Raw genomic sequence first — 13,907 nt, forward strand, 5'->3', positions numbered from 1 at the left:
ATAAAGCGTACAATATTTAGTACTCCATAAAAGTTTGCTAACCTCTGGAATATGGTACCTATTCTAGTGTCTGCCTGCTTACAGACCAGGGTGGGAATTGTGCCAAGTGCCCCCGTCCTGAGAGTCTTTGCCTCCATTCAGTGAAGCCCTCTGCACGTCCACCACTCCCCAAGCTCTCCCCTGGGGATGGTCTTCCAAAGCGACGACCTTTCATTCCTCCTCCTTTCATTTATTTATATTTACCTAAGCATCATCCATCATTTCACCAGATAGCACTTTTCCAGAAATCCAATCCACCCTCAGGGACTAAGGAGCTGCTGAATCTGAGAATGTTCCAAAGAGGAGGTACAAGACTTTTCAGGGAATTCGCAACAAATCAGTGCAAAAGAGCATGTTGGAGGCAGTGTCTCTAGAATACGGACAAAGCGCCCCAAGGGTCTACTTTGAAGAAAACAGCCTCTTTTGAATGAATATGTTCCCCGTGGGGGTTGTACCCTGTCTGCGCCCGGACGCGTTAGGTCCACAGCGAGGCCTGAGACGTGAAGTCTGGCTCACTGTTCTGGAGTGAAAGACTGTGGAGCAGAGCTTTGCTACACAAACCATTGTCCACAGGCTCATACACCTGTTTGCCTTTTTAAAAAAAAGTGTATATGTGTGTATCTATATATGTAAAATCTCCCCATATCATTTTTTGCACATCTATAGAAGTAAAAAGTTTGATTTTTTTAAAAAATACTTTTAGAGAGGCCAAATTACTATCATTATTCATGAGTATTCTGGGTATGAGTGAGTCATAATCTACGAGTGAGAGTCTATGATTTTTGGGGCGGGGCCAATTTTAATTTAAAAAAATTTTTTTGAGACCCTGTGATTTGACATCAAAAGCACATTTTCTTGGCCACTCAGGGTGGTGAAACCAAGTAGGTCATGTTGCTCTCAGATTTTTCCCCCCTGAAATGCAGACATGGGTGCACACAACAATTGTCTTCTATTACTCTCCCCCCAAATGTTACAAGGGTGACAAGAGGAAGATAAAGACCCATATGGTTCCTTACACTCAGGATGCTTATAGAAACTTACATTCAAGGGACTCCTGGATACCTGCATAATCTTTCAGACACTACCAAGATTACTAATTTCATTCAATGCTCACAAAGCCAATACAAGAAGAATTAAAATGTGCGGATTAATTGTGCACTTTCTTAAGATTCACATGCATTTTCTCATGATAGCCTCCTAAAACCTTATGAGGTAGGTACTTCTGTCCTTCTCATTTTATAGATGAGGAAACTGAGACACAGGGAGGCGCAGTAGCTTCCTGGTGGTCACACAACAGTATGCAGAAAAGCCAGGTTCGAACTCCCGCGGAGCACATTCAACAAAACCCGACGTGATGCTTACGGACTGCCCACCACAAACTTGACAAGCAAGTAATTTATTTCCATTCTACAGACGATGAAAAACGATGCTAAGAAGCTAAGAGAGAGAATAAGTGTCTTGCCTAGGTCACAGGGCTAATAATGACAGAGCCCAGAATTGAACCTGGAGTCTGCTTCCAGGCCCCACGTGTGTGTGGCGGTGAATCTCTCTGCTCACGCCCACACACTACGTGTATATAAAGTATACGCCACAGTCGTTCCCCCTGCAGTCTTGCCAACGGGAAAGGCAGTCGTTATCCTTACAGGTAACCGAGAGCCAGTGAGGCAGCCTTCCGACTTCAAGTTCGGGTCCCTTTCAGAGGGACTCAGGGAAGCTGTCGTGATGCGGGTGACGGCTGCTCCTCCCGATTAAGGCCTCTAGCAGCAAATGCACTTCACAAGCAGGAGGCTGCGGCAGGAGGAAACAGGCTGCGGTGCGGCGGCTGGCAGGCGCAGCGGAGGGAGGGAGGCCGGAGGTCAGGCTGCGCCGCCTTCGGTGCTTTCCCTGCACGTCTTTCCCAGCCCGAGGGCAGTCGGGTCCCTTACCTGGACCACAGTATCAAGTTATTTCCCTCTCAATTCGCAGACATGAGAACTGGGGCCGCCAAGCCGGATGGGCAGACCGGCCCGAGTCCAGCTCGCTCAGCCTGGAGAAGGCACTGCCCAGTCTAGGCCCCAGCGAGGCCTCCAGAAACCCGCCCCACCGGCGCGCAGCTGCAGGCAGGGCTCTCCGGAGGCAAGCGCGCCGCCCGGCCACGCCGGGCACGAAGCGGAGAGGCACCTCCGCTGGTTTCCGGCTCTTGCCTCTAAGGGAAGAGAACAAAGATCGCGAAAGCCGCTCTGAACAGCCCAGCAGCGCAGGCCGGCCCCAGCCTGACCAGCGGCCGGAAGAGGAGCGTTAGTTACAGGGCGCCGTCTGCCTTCGGCTCCTTTCACCTGCTTAACACACTCATTAACCGCCACAGTCGTCGAGCAGAGGAAAAGCAAGCAACCCTAAACCTCATTGGACGAGCCAGCCAACAACGGAGCAACCCTAAATCTCATTGGACGAGCCAGCCAGTAACAGAGCAACTCAAAATCTCATTGGACGAGCCAGTCAACAACGGAGCAACCCTAAATCTCATTGGACGAGCCAGCCAATTTAGTGGAGCAACCCTAAATCTCATTGGACGAGCCAGCCAGTAACAGAGCAACCCTGAATCTCATTGGATGAGCCAGCCAATAGCAGAGCAACTCTAAATCTCATTGGACGAGCCAGCCAACAACGGAGCAACCCTAAGTCTCATTGGATGAGCCAGCCAATAGCGGAGCAACTCTAAATCTCATTGGACGAGCCAGCCAACAACGGAGCAACCCTAAATCTCATTGGATGAGCCAGCCAATAGCGGAGCAACCCTAAATCTCATTGCATGAGCCAGCCAATAGCGGAGCAACTCTAAATCTCATTGGACGAGCCAGCCAACAACGGAGCAACCCTAAATCTCATTGGACGAGCCAGCCAGTAACAGAGCAACTCAAAATCTCATTGGACGAGCCAGCCAACAACGGAGCAACCCTAAACCTCATTGGACGAGCCAGCCAATTTAGTGGAGCAACCCTAAATCTCATTGGACGAGCCAGCCAGTAACAGAGCAACCCTGAATCTCATTGGATGAGCCAGCCAATAGCGGAGCAACTCTAAATCTCATTGGACGAGCCAGCCAACAACGGAGCAACCCTAAATCTCATTGGACGAGCCAGCCAATTGCGGAGCGAATGCAGTGGAATATAAACAGTGTTGCAGAAGCCTCTGCAAGCTGGAGTGAGAGCGCAAAGTCAGGGGAGACTTTTTTTTGTGGCAGGACTTGGAGAAACAGGGGTTACTCAGGAGGTGTTCCAACAAGTCCAAAGTCTTACACAAGGCAGGCACGCAAGGACCTACACTATGGCACCAGGAACTGTATTCAATGTCTTGTAATGATCTCTAATGGAAAAGAAGCTGAAAAAGAATATATATGTATATGGATAACTGCTGTACGCCAGAAACTAACACACACTGTAAATCCACTATACTTCAGTGCATATGTATATATATTTTTAAAAGGTAGACATTAAGATGGGGAACAAGGAAAGGGCAAGGGCAGAGGCTGGGGGCCCAGGGACAGCATTCCAGGAAGAAGGTCCAACTGTGAGCCAGGCCTGAGGAGCCTGGGGTATTGGGAAATGGTCATGGGGTTCGTGAAGGCCATGTAAGGAGAGGGTCAGCAGGTGACACAGCTGGAGATGGAAGTCAGCACCAGAGATGGAATTCCTTTTGCTTTCCCTGTAGGCCATGGAGAGAGCTTTAAGCAAGTGAGTGATGAGCGCACAGATGTTTTTAGGAAGAGCACGTGGACATCTGTTTGGAAGAGGAACTAGAGGAGAATGAGAGGGAGCAGGGGTCTGCCTATAGAATCAGATCCTACTATCTACAAGGTAAGAGAGAACAAGGTGCACGCATGAATTTTGTGATCCCTGTTTTACAGATGAGGACATTGAAAGTCGGAGAGGTTAAGTTCATCTCCCATAATCATCCAATTGGTCAGACTGAGAGCCAGGACCAATCCATGGTCTGTTTCTCTGCCACTCCATCTCCCCCTGAAGACCTGCGGTCCCCACCAACAGTTATCCTTGTGCTGAGACAACACAGATGGGGACTGGCAATACCTGGGGGGCCAAGGTCAAAAGGCTCTATTGAATGCTGTTGCTTACCCAACTCCATCTCTCTCTCCACCTCGCCACAAGTCAAGTTCAATGATCCACGGAGCCTTTTCTCACCAACCCCATATAGGCTAATAGGATCTTCCTTTACTCTGAAATCTTACAATATTTATTAGTTTTAAAAACTAAGTGTGTAAAATTTGATTATACTAAAAATGCTCTCCTCTGGGAAGAGCTTGCCTTCCCAGTTATACCATCTGAGTCTCAAAGGCAGGGGCCAGCCCCTCTCTCCCCTGTACTGACCTCAGCATGAAATATGATGCTGACAACACCGTAGGTGCCAAGCCTGCCTGTGTCTGGCTATCCGCCCTTGTGCCACTCACACCCTCACAGCAGGGGAGAGGAACTCACCTTGGAGCTCAGCCCCTTGGTGCTCTGAGAACTGCAGGACAAAAAGCCCTGCTGTGGCATGAACACTGTCATTGAAGTTTAACGTCAGCAATAGAAATTGACATCCCGTAGCATCCTCTCTCATCTTTATCTTCACGCAGCCCTGCCATTATCGCCAAATCACTACCATTTTCCCCCTTTTGCTTCTCTTTCCCACGTTCCGGTCATTCACACGGAGTTTCTCCTCTCAGTTGACAGCTCCGATTTATACGTCTTTTTGGACTCTTAAGAGAGTCGCTTCTCTCTGCTCCCTGCAACCAACCTAATATTTGCTCAGCCTTTGCACGTTTACACCTCAGCTTTTGTTTCTGCTCACCAGTTGCTCTGAATTCTGCTCTCCCCTTCAGCCTCCTTGAGGTGGTCGAGATTCCTAGCAATGGTTTTTTCGTGAAAAAGCTCTTCCTACTCCTGCACAGGTATAGTGTCTAAATGATTCTCAACACCCCCCTCTTAGACGATTTCATTCATTCCTGTGATCTTAGCTGCTTTCACCTTTGAGTTGAAAGTACCCAAATCAGTCGTCATCCCAATCTCTGACTTCTTTCTTACTTACTCAGTGTAACTTTCTGAGTTGGTCGAATGACACCAAAAAGGTGGCCCTCAATCACGTCCAAGGTATGATTCCACCAAAAAATAGGCTCCCCTCCCATTTTTTTTTCTGCTCAGTTTCACTGTCAGCTAATGACATGCCCAGTCTTTTAATTACCCAGGAGAGAAAAATAAGATTCTTATTCAGTTTACACACAAATTCTGTCACCTTTAACAGCAAACTGTCTCCAATCTGCTTCCTTTCTAATTCCTTTGCCACTGCCCGAGTTCACGTCTTTATCAACTCTCATTACTGGGACAAAGTGTGACCCATTCCTTGGAGTATCCAGAGTCCCCCAAAGCTGGTCCCAACCTAGACCCCCAGCTTTCAGACCCTCACTGCATCCGATCACACCCCCATCCTCATGACATCTGTTCACAGCCCCATCCTCATGCTTCAAAAGAAGACAGCCTTCCCTGAGATCTGCCTTTTCAGCCCCGTTTCAAGAATGCTTGAAAAACAGCTAAGGCTCATCAAAAAACCCAGGCCCCCTAAATGGAGCACACTGTTTCTGCAACGGAGCAGAGCCCCACAAAAAGCCAGGGTCTCTGGATTCGGACTTCAGAGGCGACTCTGTTCAGAACCGGGAAATGCGTGACTCATTTTACAGAAACACAGAACCCGGTTCCAGACCTGCCGTGTTGGGAACTTCCAGTAAGAAAGACCACTTGATGACCCAATTTAGAAATGTAACTGCTGGGTTGTGGGGCACAAATTCGTATTTTTTGGTTTCCTTCTCTGTTTAATTTATTCCCTGGGGCTAGTTCTTCTCCATGACTTTTCCGGTCATTCTGAAGTAAGTCAGCCTCAATTCGCTTCTTCAATGTATTATTTTTTTTTATTGCTGCTGGAAAATTTTACCACAAAATGAGGGGCTTTAAACAATGCAAATTTATTATTCTACATTTCTGAAGGTAGGAAGTTGGAAATGGAGCTCACTGGGCTACCATGAAGGAGCCCGAGGGGCTGGGCTCTTTCCTCGAGGCTTCAGGGGAGAATCCATTCGCTTGCCTTCTCTGTTTTCCAGGGGCTGCTCACGTTAATGGCTTATGGTTCCTTTCCATCGTCAAACCCAGCAAGACCCGGTCAAGTTTTTCTCACATCGCATCCTTCTGACTCCAACTCTCCTTTCTCCCTCTTTTATTTATAAGGACCCTTGTGATTATTCTGGGACCACCCAGAATATCCAGGATAATCTCATCTTAAGCTCGGATGATTAGCAAACTTCTTTCCACCTCCCACCTTAAGCCCCCTCTGTCATGCATCACACCTTTTTACAAAGTACAAGGATTAGGACGTGGACATCTTGGAGGGGAAGGCAGTATTCTTCTTACCACATAAAGCTCTACCGAAGGGTTAAAGCTTACATCTTGCCCTAAAGTTAAGGCTCCTCTCCATCCCCTGATGGGACCACAGTAAGTGGAGAGGCACCTGCTTGGTTTCTCTTCTCCTCCTTCACTGGGCAGCTTCCACTCCTGCTCCCACAACTTGCTAACGGGGGCTTTCAAGACCTCCAAGGCAGGGCAGTGGATGGCAGAAGAGAAAAGGGGAACAGGAACGTCTTTGCTCACCGCACAGAGATGCTGTCCCAACACAGGTGCTGGCTGGGGTTGGCAGGTGTTCACAGTGGGCTCTGTCACCAGTGGTTCCCCTTGCTGAGGGCCAGTGCATCTTCCCCCCACTGGTCCTTTACCCCTCCGTCAGTCCCTCAGAAGCCAATAATACCTCCAGTTTTTCCACCGAGGTTAATTCACTCTCCAAGCCGCCATCTTGAATAGGACCTTGGCTCACTCCACACGGAACCTCTTCACCCACAGGAAACACCAGTCCTTTTCATGGGTAAACTCTGGCCAATCCCAGTGCAGCCAACTTTTCTCTGCTTCCTGACAGAAGCAACTGCAGCTTAAGGCTCACTCCTCAGATTCTCCCAACCTGACGGGACCCCCATCCCTCTGCGTTCTTCATTGGCACTTGAGGACTTTTCTAGCTCTCCCAGTGCTTCTGTCTGAGCCTGTTTCCCTTTGCTAAAGACAGGGGCTGGCACAGCACACCGGCAGCCCTCTCCAAAAATGCCTTCCCTCTAATACCAAAGTAGCCATCTCTTTATGCCTCCAGAGTGGGGGAGGGTATTAAGAGTCTGTAAACCAGCTTTCAGTCAGCTGCTCGGAAAAGCACACCTCTTGGTCCTGCACCTCCGTTTGGAACTGATGGCTGAAATTTGTATTCCATTAGTATTCCTACTGGGGGAAGGATGAGGAAATCACGGAACGGCCCCCCTACGTGGAGTGAGGGGAAAGGCCTTCTAGACAATAGTGGATCAATAATGAGACCCCATCTTAGAAAGAATGTGAATGACAGACATGACTGACATGAGGATCCCTTGTACGTTATTCTTCAGGGTGGTCTGTGGGTGTCAGTTCCCTCAGGTGAGGACACGGTCCTTTAGGGGTTTGGGTTCGATGAGCAGCTGGGACTCTTGGGACTCAGTTATTTTAATAGACCCATAAAAGCTTTTCTGAGACGACTGAGCTCTGGTCTATTTCCGCAGGACAGGAAAGATACCAGCATGCAGTGGCTTCCTGCAATTTAAAGGAAATTTTACCAAACAGACAAGTCACCCTTTGAATTAGTATAAAAGTTTCTGGGACACAGAGTCCAGAGGAGGTCAGAACAGATCAGGTCAAGGGATCGGTTCCAACCTATTATTATCTGCAGCTCAGAGCTGCCGTTGGGCCCATGCTGGGGAGTGACAATGCTGTTCCCAACACTCGTGAAATACGGAAGCATTTTTTAAATGCCTCATGATGTTAAAGCTGAGAAGGAGACTTCGAGAGCATCCAGCCTGTACGTCTAATGTTAAGATGAAGAAAGGAAGACTGAGAGAGAGTGTAGTTTTTGCAAAGGGGCCGAGGCAGGACGCGAAAGCAGGCACCCCGGCTACCAGTCTGATGACCTGCCACTTTTTCAGTCTGGATTTGCCAATAGGTTTCTGTGTTTTCTTGTTTCATGAGCACAAAGCACGGTGGAGGACAGCACTTGAAAAAGGTTTCTCGGTCTTCACGATGCTGTTTTGTTTTCCTTCTGCACCTGCCTTTCCTTGGCCTTCCCGGCCGTGTCTGCTTTCCATGGTCCCTCCTAGAACCAAGCTCCGGGTGCTTCTTCCATTTTTCCCACTGCCCCTGAGAACATACTAATTGTGAGTTCCCTTCTCTCTCCTGAATGACAATAAATGATGCTGATGGGCTCAAGAGAAAGACCCATTTCTATTTATGCTAGTGAGTAAATTATGGGACCTTCTCAATGATCCAGGGGCAGAAATGAACAAAACCCAGTATGAGTAAGTTCAGGTAAGTCTATCACCTATAATTGGGTACTAAACTCAGATTTAGTTTCTTGAGAACTAAGGCCAAAAAAGGCAAATACTGGGTTGGACAGTGTTTTTATAAAATGCTTACGGATTCAACTTCAGAAACCAAACTTTTCCTGAAATTAAACAGCATTTAATCACATACATAGTCAAAGCAAGGCTAGTTAAGAATCTAACGGAAAAACCCCAGTAAGTATGTTTTTTCTGCAGATAAAAACATTCCACTGCAGATAATGATTATTGATATTACTGTCACCAACAGTGGTAACCAAAGGCTGGACACTGCACGCCATCCAAGACCGAGTAGGAAATACAGCCAGGAAGCAGAGCCAGCCGAGCTCAGGGCTGAGGCAGAAACTTCATCAAGAGTAGCTTCTGTAAATTTCAGCATGTCTGACAGTCATGGAGGATGTGCTGGCGCAGGGGCACTGTCCTCCATCCAGAAGGACAAGACGGGCATGGAATGTTCTTGGACAGCTGGAGACTTCCCAGCGTCATAACCAAAATCTGTGCTTCTGTGGGTGTCGGAAGAGGGGGAGAATTTGACAGATTGGGAAATGATGTTCCCGAACCAGGAGACCAGATTGATCCAATTATCCCATCATGACATTCCACACCTACCCAGAGATCACTAGCTCACAGCACCTTTCACTAAAGGATATTTCATCATTAAACTAAATATACAAGACATTCTTCAAGAGTCACCACAGTCATCCAACTATCAAACCGCAGGTCAGTGTTTTTGATATGAATGCCTCTAAGTGAAGTGCAGCATTTTTAGCTCCACTGTCTAAACCTTTCTCGAATGTCTTGCCCTAGAGCGAATTGACTCATTCACTGTCCTAATGCCTGAAGGCTTTCTACTCGTACTTCCTAGAAATAACATACTTTAAGGATGTGGATCCTGGCAACTGTCTAGTTAGTATGATCCTCACAGATGAGCCAAATGTCACAGGACACCCTGATCATAAAGGAATTTAGTTACCGGGGTATGTAAAGTGGCTCTCCAGAACGAATTTTAGGCAACAAAGAGGAAGAGGGATATTGTCCAGGAAGTGATTCAGTGTTGATGCAAAGCAAAAAACTCCCACCCTTATGAATAACGTGGGGTTCTGGGACCCAGGGCTGTCCTGAGTGGCTGTTTGTGGCAGGATTCCCCAGCGCAACTCTCGGCCAGAGACATCTTCTCAACAAACTTACCTGACATCGCGCATCCCCAAGGGGTCTTCGCCTGATGACGGGCCAGTTCGAGGATAAAGAGGTGCCTGTGTGTATTTCTTCTCACTCTTTCAATCAAAGGAATAACCCCTGTCTGCAATTTAAGGACTGGGGCAGTGGACCAGTGAGCATCTGGGCCCCGCGGCATCTGACCGCCTCCCTCCACGGCAGCACTGGATACTGTGATTACAGACGAAGCAAACTGTTGACAGGCACAGCGACAGGAAGGCGCCCTTTACCAGCGCTGGTGCGCGAGTCTTCAGGGCTCCCCAAGCTTCCCCAGTCATGACAGGTTAACTGCCCTTTTGCCTCCTGATGTGGCTGATGGAGGTGAGCCTCCGAGGCTGACGGCTAGAAATTAATTTGATTGATTGGTTTTCTGTGTATTTCGGGTGCAAATGCTCTCTCTGTCCTGATGGAGAACATTTCTGCTCTCCCATTCGCAGAAAGCGAATTTATAGTGCCTAACGGACAGAATTCTCTCGCTGAAGGTCAGAAACAGCTGCTCCCATCCGTCCCCCTTCCCCTTCCCGAGCAGCACCGAGCTGGCAGACTGAAGGGAGGACTGCTTTTAGGGAGGGACTGGCCTGAGACAGAGAGAACCACTGGGAAGCTGGGGTTTTCTACTGGAAACAAAACTTAGCGCACCCCTCCTGAGGGGAATGGAGCGAAGAAATAAAAATCTCTTCTGCTCTCACATGGACGAGAAAATTTCAGTTATGCCTTAACTCAAGGAAAAAGAACGCCATTAGATAAGGGCTATTAATTTACCATTTTTAGACAAGTGGAATTCGGCACCTAATTTGCCTGTATTTCTTGCTCACTTGAGACCACATTCTGTCCTTGGCAGATAACTTCCAAAGACCGCAGAGGGAACTTAAATCTGCATGATCAGAACTAAATATGGTTAATCACATAAACTAACTTTTCAATAAAGATAAATTTCTTCAACTTGTATTTAACACGAAAAAAGCTCCCACATCCCTGAGAAAGAACGGCTATGCCCTCCACTTGCTCAGCTGTATGTGACCAATGACCAACTCCAGTCGGCCAGAGTTAAGAGTGGACATCCCGGAGGAGCTGTTAGGACCGGAGGGCCAGCTTGGATGGGAGGGGACAGAGCTGTGTGGGACGAGACAAGCAGGAAGGCACTGCAGAGAGCTGCCCTGCCCTCGCCCACCATAGGGGCTGAGCTGAGACAAAACGGTGAAGGAAGCCAAGTCGGTGTCCAGGTCACGTGGCCCTTGCTGCTTTTACTGAAAAGGCGTCTTCCAAACAGGTGTCCAGCACCTTCCTGTTGTTTTCCACTCTGTCTGCTCCTGCTCTGTGAAAATACTCTAGTGTTGCTCAGATATCCATGGTCTCAAGTGATCAAAAAGGGACGTATTAGCCAATCGGCTCAGTGTGGAAACTGCTTTTTTGAGCACGTCGGTGTTGAGGGGAGAACGGCAAACCCCATCCCGCCCCAGAGAGGCCACGCTAAGGTGGCTGGCACTCTGCCTCGTGGGTGTGCTCTGGGGGACGAATCCCACTGGCTGTCTCGAGTGAGGACGGACGTCATCCAAACACCTGGCCCCAAAGGAGCCCAGCAAGGAGGAGGAGGAGAGAGAAGACAGAGAAAAGTGGAAAGTGAGGTGAAGAAAGAGAAGACATAGCCAGATCTCAGGAAAAAAAAAAAAAAAAGGCCAGTCTGGCTCCTTTTATCTTGACTGAGAAATGTGCTCCTGCCAGGCTGCGAGGATGAAATTAACAGAGGTGCGTTTCAGGGACGCCAAGGTTATTGTCATTCAGACGGAATCTGGAGCCTCCACTGATTTCGGCTGAAGCCACCAGACCTTGGCTATTATCCTTTTCGGCTTTGTATCCCGCAAAGCAGAACAAGGAGTAGCTTGGGTCTTCAGGAGCTATGTTTCTTTACAAATCGGAGCTCATGCAGTGAGCAATGAAAGGCACATTGCAGATCTAAAGAATACGTAACAAAAGTTTCTTTTCAGAATTAGAGAGAGATAAGTGCTTTCTCATGATGCAGCTCAAGAGAAAAAGATTCCAATGTCAGCCCTTGGCAGTGGAAATAATCAATTTCTAGAGAAATGCAGAGGCCATGATATTGGAGTCAGAAAGTTATCTGAGGCCTGGGGCTGCTGTTTGCGCCTCAGCTCTAGGTTCTGCGTCAGAAGTTCTACTATGCTTTTCTGACCCATCCAGAGGTACAAAGGAAGACACTATCAAAATCTCCCTTTTGTTCTTCCCATCAGCAATTACTTTATCACCTTATCACTTCTTTCACACTGGAAGCTCTGAGACACAGAAGGAGAAGTTTCTATCAGAGGAGAACAGAGCTGGCCATTCTCTTGTTGCAGGGAGGTGCGTCGGTAGAATTCTGCGGCAGAAGCCTGTTTGAAACTCATCAGAATGGGTCTGAAAACGAGCAGTTTCCAAGTGGAAACAGCAAAAACAAAGTCAGTTCGCCTAGAAATTACAGACACCATGAGATTCATTTCATATGCTTGAAGCCTTTTAGTTCCCCCAAGAACGTGTGCTACAAATCTCCCCGCAGAAGGAGAAATCAAAGGACTTGGGGCACCTCTGTCCATAAACTGCTCACCCAACAGAGCGAGTGTTAAAATGGGGGCTAGAAACTCACAATCTGGCTGGGAGTTCAAGTATAAATTCACAGAAACAAACAAACAAAAGAGAAATGAAGATTACAAAGAAGAAAAGAAAAATTATAATCAAGGGGCCAGAAGCTGATGAGGAAAAAAAAAAAAACACGATTCAGGAGGAGAGAGAGGGAAGGCGGCTTTGTATTATGAAATAATTATAAATAAATTATAAATACTGAAGAAGTGGGGGAAGCTATAGCTCAGTGGTAGAGTGCGTGCTTAGCATGCACGAAGTCCTGGGTTCTAGCCCCAGTACCTCCACTGAATAAATAAATATATAAATACATATATGCATACATACATAAACCTAGTTACCACCGCCCCCCAAAAAATATTGAAAAAAACACCCATCTATGTATGGAGGAGAAAGTTCCAGAAAATAGAGAAAATCCTGGCCCCGCCCTAGGGTACTCATTAGTTCTGCTCACCAAGATCTGAACTGTCCCTTAGAGTAAAGGAGGGTCACAGTGCCTCCTTTCTTGTGGTTGGATGGTGGCATGTGATTAACTCTGAGGAATGAGTTGAGAATGGAAGTTACAACTGTAACTTCTGTGCTAAAAGTAAGATCCTCTACAGCTGGCGTTTCCTCTAGTGCAAGCAACAGTTTTGGACAGAATGGCATTGAGATTTTGGAGGGAGTTTCGTTAATGCAGCACAACCTGACTTATTCTGACTGATACACAACCATAGATTCAACAAAAAAATAACAAAGCTGTACAGCGTCCAACGAATCTCTCTGGAGGAAAACAAGAAATCATATGCAAAACTGATACCGTGCCCAATAGGAATTCTTGTCTCCCTCAGTATATACCTGAGGTGGTGCAGAGAATCTGCCAAGAATGAGCTCACCAACATTTGCTAAAGCGCAGCTAAACAACTGTCATCCTCAGAAAAATAAAGAAAGAAACCTGGGCTACACCTCGTAGAATTAAGTGTTGAGAAGAACACCGAAGGAAGAGAAGCATCCAGATGGTATTGTTTCTCTCTCTGCTTTACATGCGTGTTCCTGGAAGAGGAGCTAAGGGGGTGTCCATAGTTACACGGATGAGATCATATGGTAGCGAGCACAGGGTACTGCAAAGCAAGGGATGCATCTTCAGCTAACCAAAAAAGGAGCACCATGGGTACTTCTCTTAGGTTAATAAGGGAGCTAAGAAACAAAATGTCAGAGAAAGAGAAAAACGCCCCCCCAGGAGCTCAGATCTATACGTTGTCTGCAGAAGAAAACAGTTGTGGCAGAAGTCATGCATTCCCAAGGGGTCAAAAATTGCTTCCCGGTGGGGTGGGGTCAAAAAAATTGTCAGACATTACAACAGTACACAGCCTTCCAAAAGGTCACAGTGCACAGACAGATACATGAATGTCTGTGCTATTAACATGATGTGTAGGAGGTAACTAGGGAAAAGAAGGTTTTAAAAAGGTGCCCAAGGGGAATAATAATGAATAGTAATAGTAATAATAAATAATAAAAGGTTAAGAAATACTAGCATAGGAGAGCAAATGATGGGTGATTTTCAGAGAAA

General features: G+C 47.3%; 1 protein-coding gene and 1 long non-coding RNA gene across 5 annotated transcripts in view; both read right to left on the minus strand.

Moving 5' to 3' along the window:
• The window catches only part of CTNNA2 (catenin alpha 2), a 933,346-nt gene that overhangs the window by 105,895 nt on the left and 813,544 nt on the right, over positions 1-13,907 (minus strand). The gene's annotated exons all lie outside the window — the stretch shown is intronic.
• On the minus strand, positions 1,420-2,424 carry LOC140690113 (uncharacterized). Its single transcript, XR_012065291.1, has 2 exons — positions 1,965-2,424; positions 1,420-1,861 (listed from the first exon to the last, which is right to left on the minus strand). It is a non-coding gene; the product is annotated as an uncharacterized lncRNA (long non-coding RNA).

This window comes from Vicugna pacos, chromosome 28 (genome assembly GCF_048564905.1).
Source record: "Vicugna pacos chromosome 28, VicPac4, whole genome shotgun sequence".
NCBI classification, from domain to species: domain Eukaryota; kingdom Metazoa; phylum Chordata; class Mammalia; order Artiodactyla; family Camelidae; genus Vicugna; species Vicugna pacos.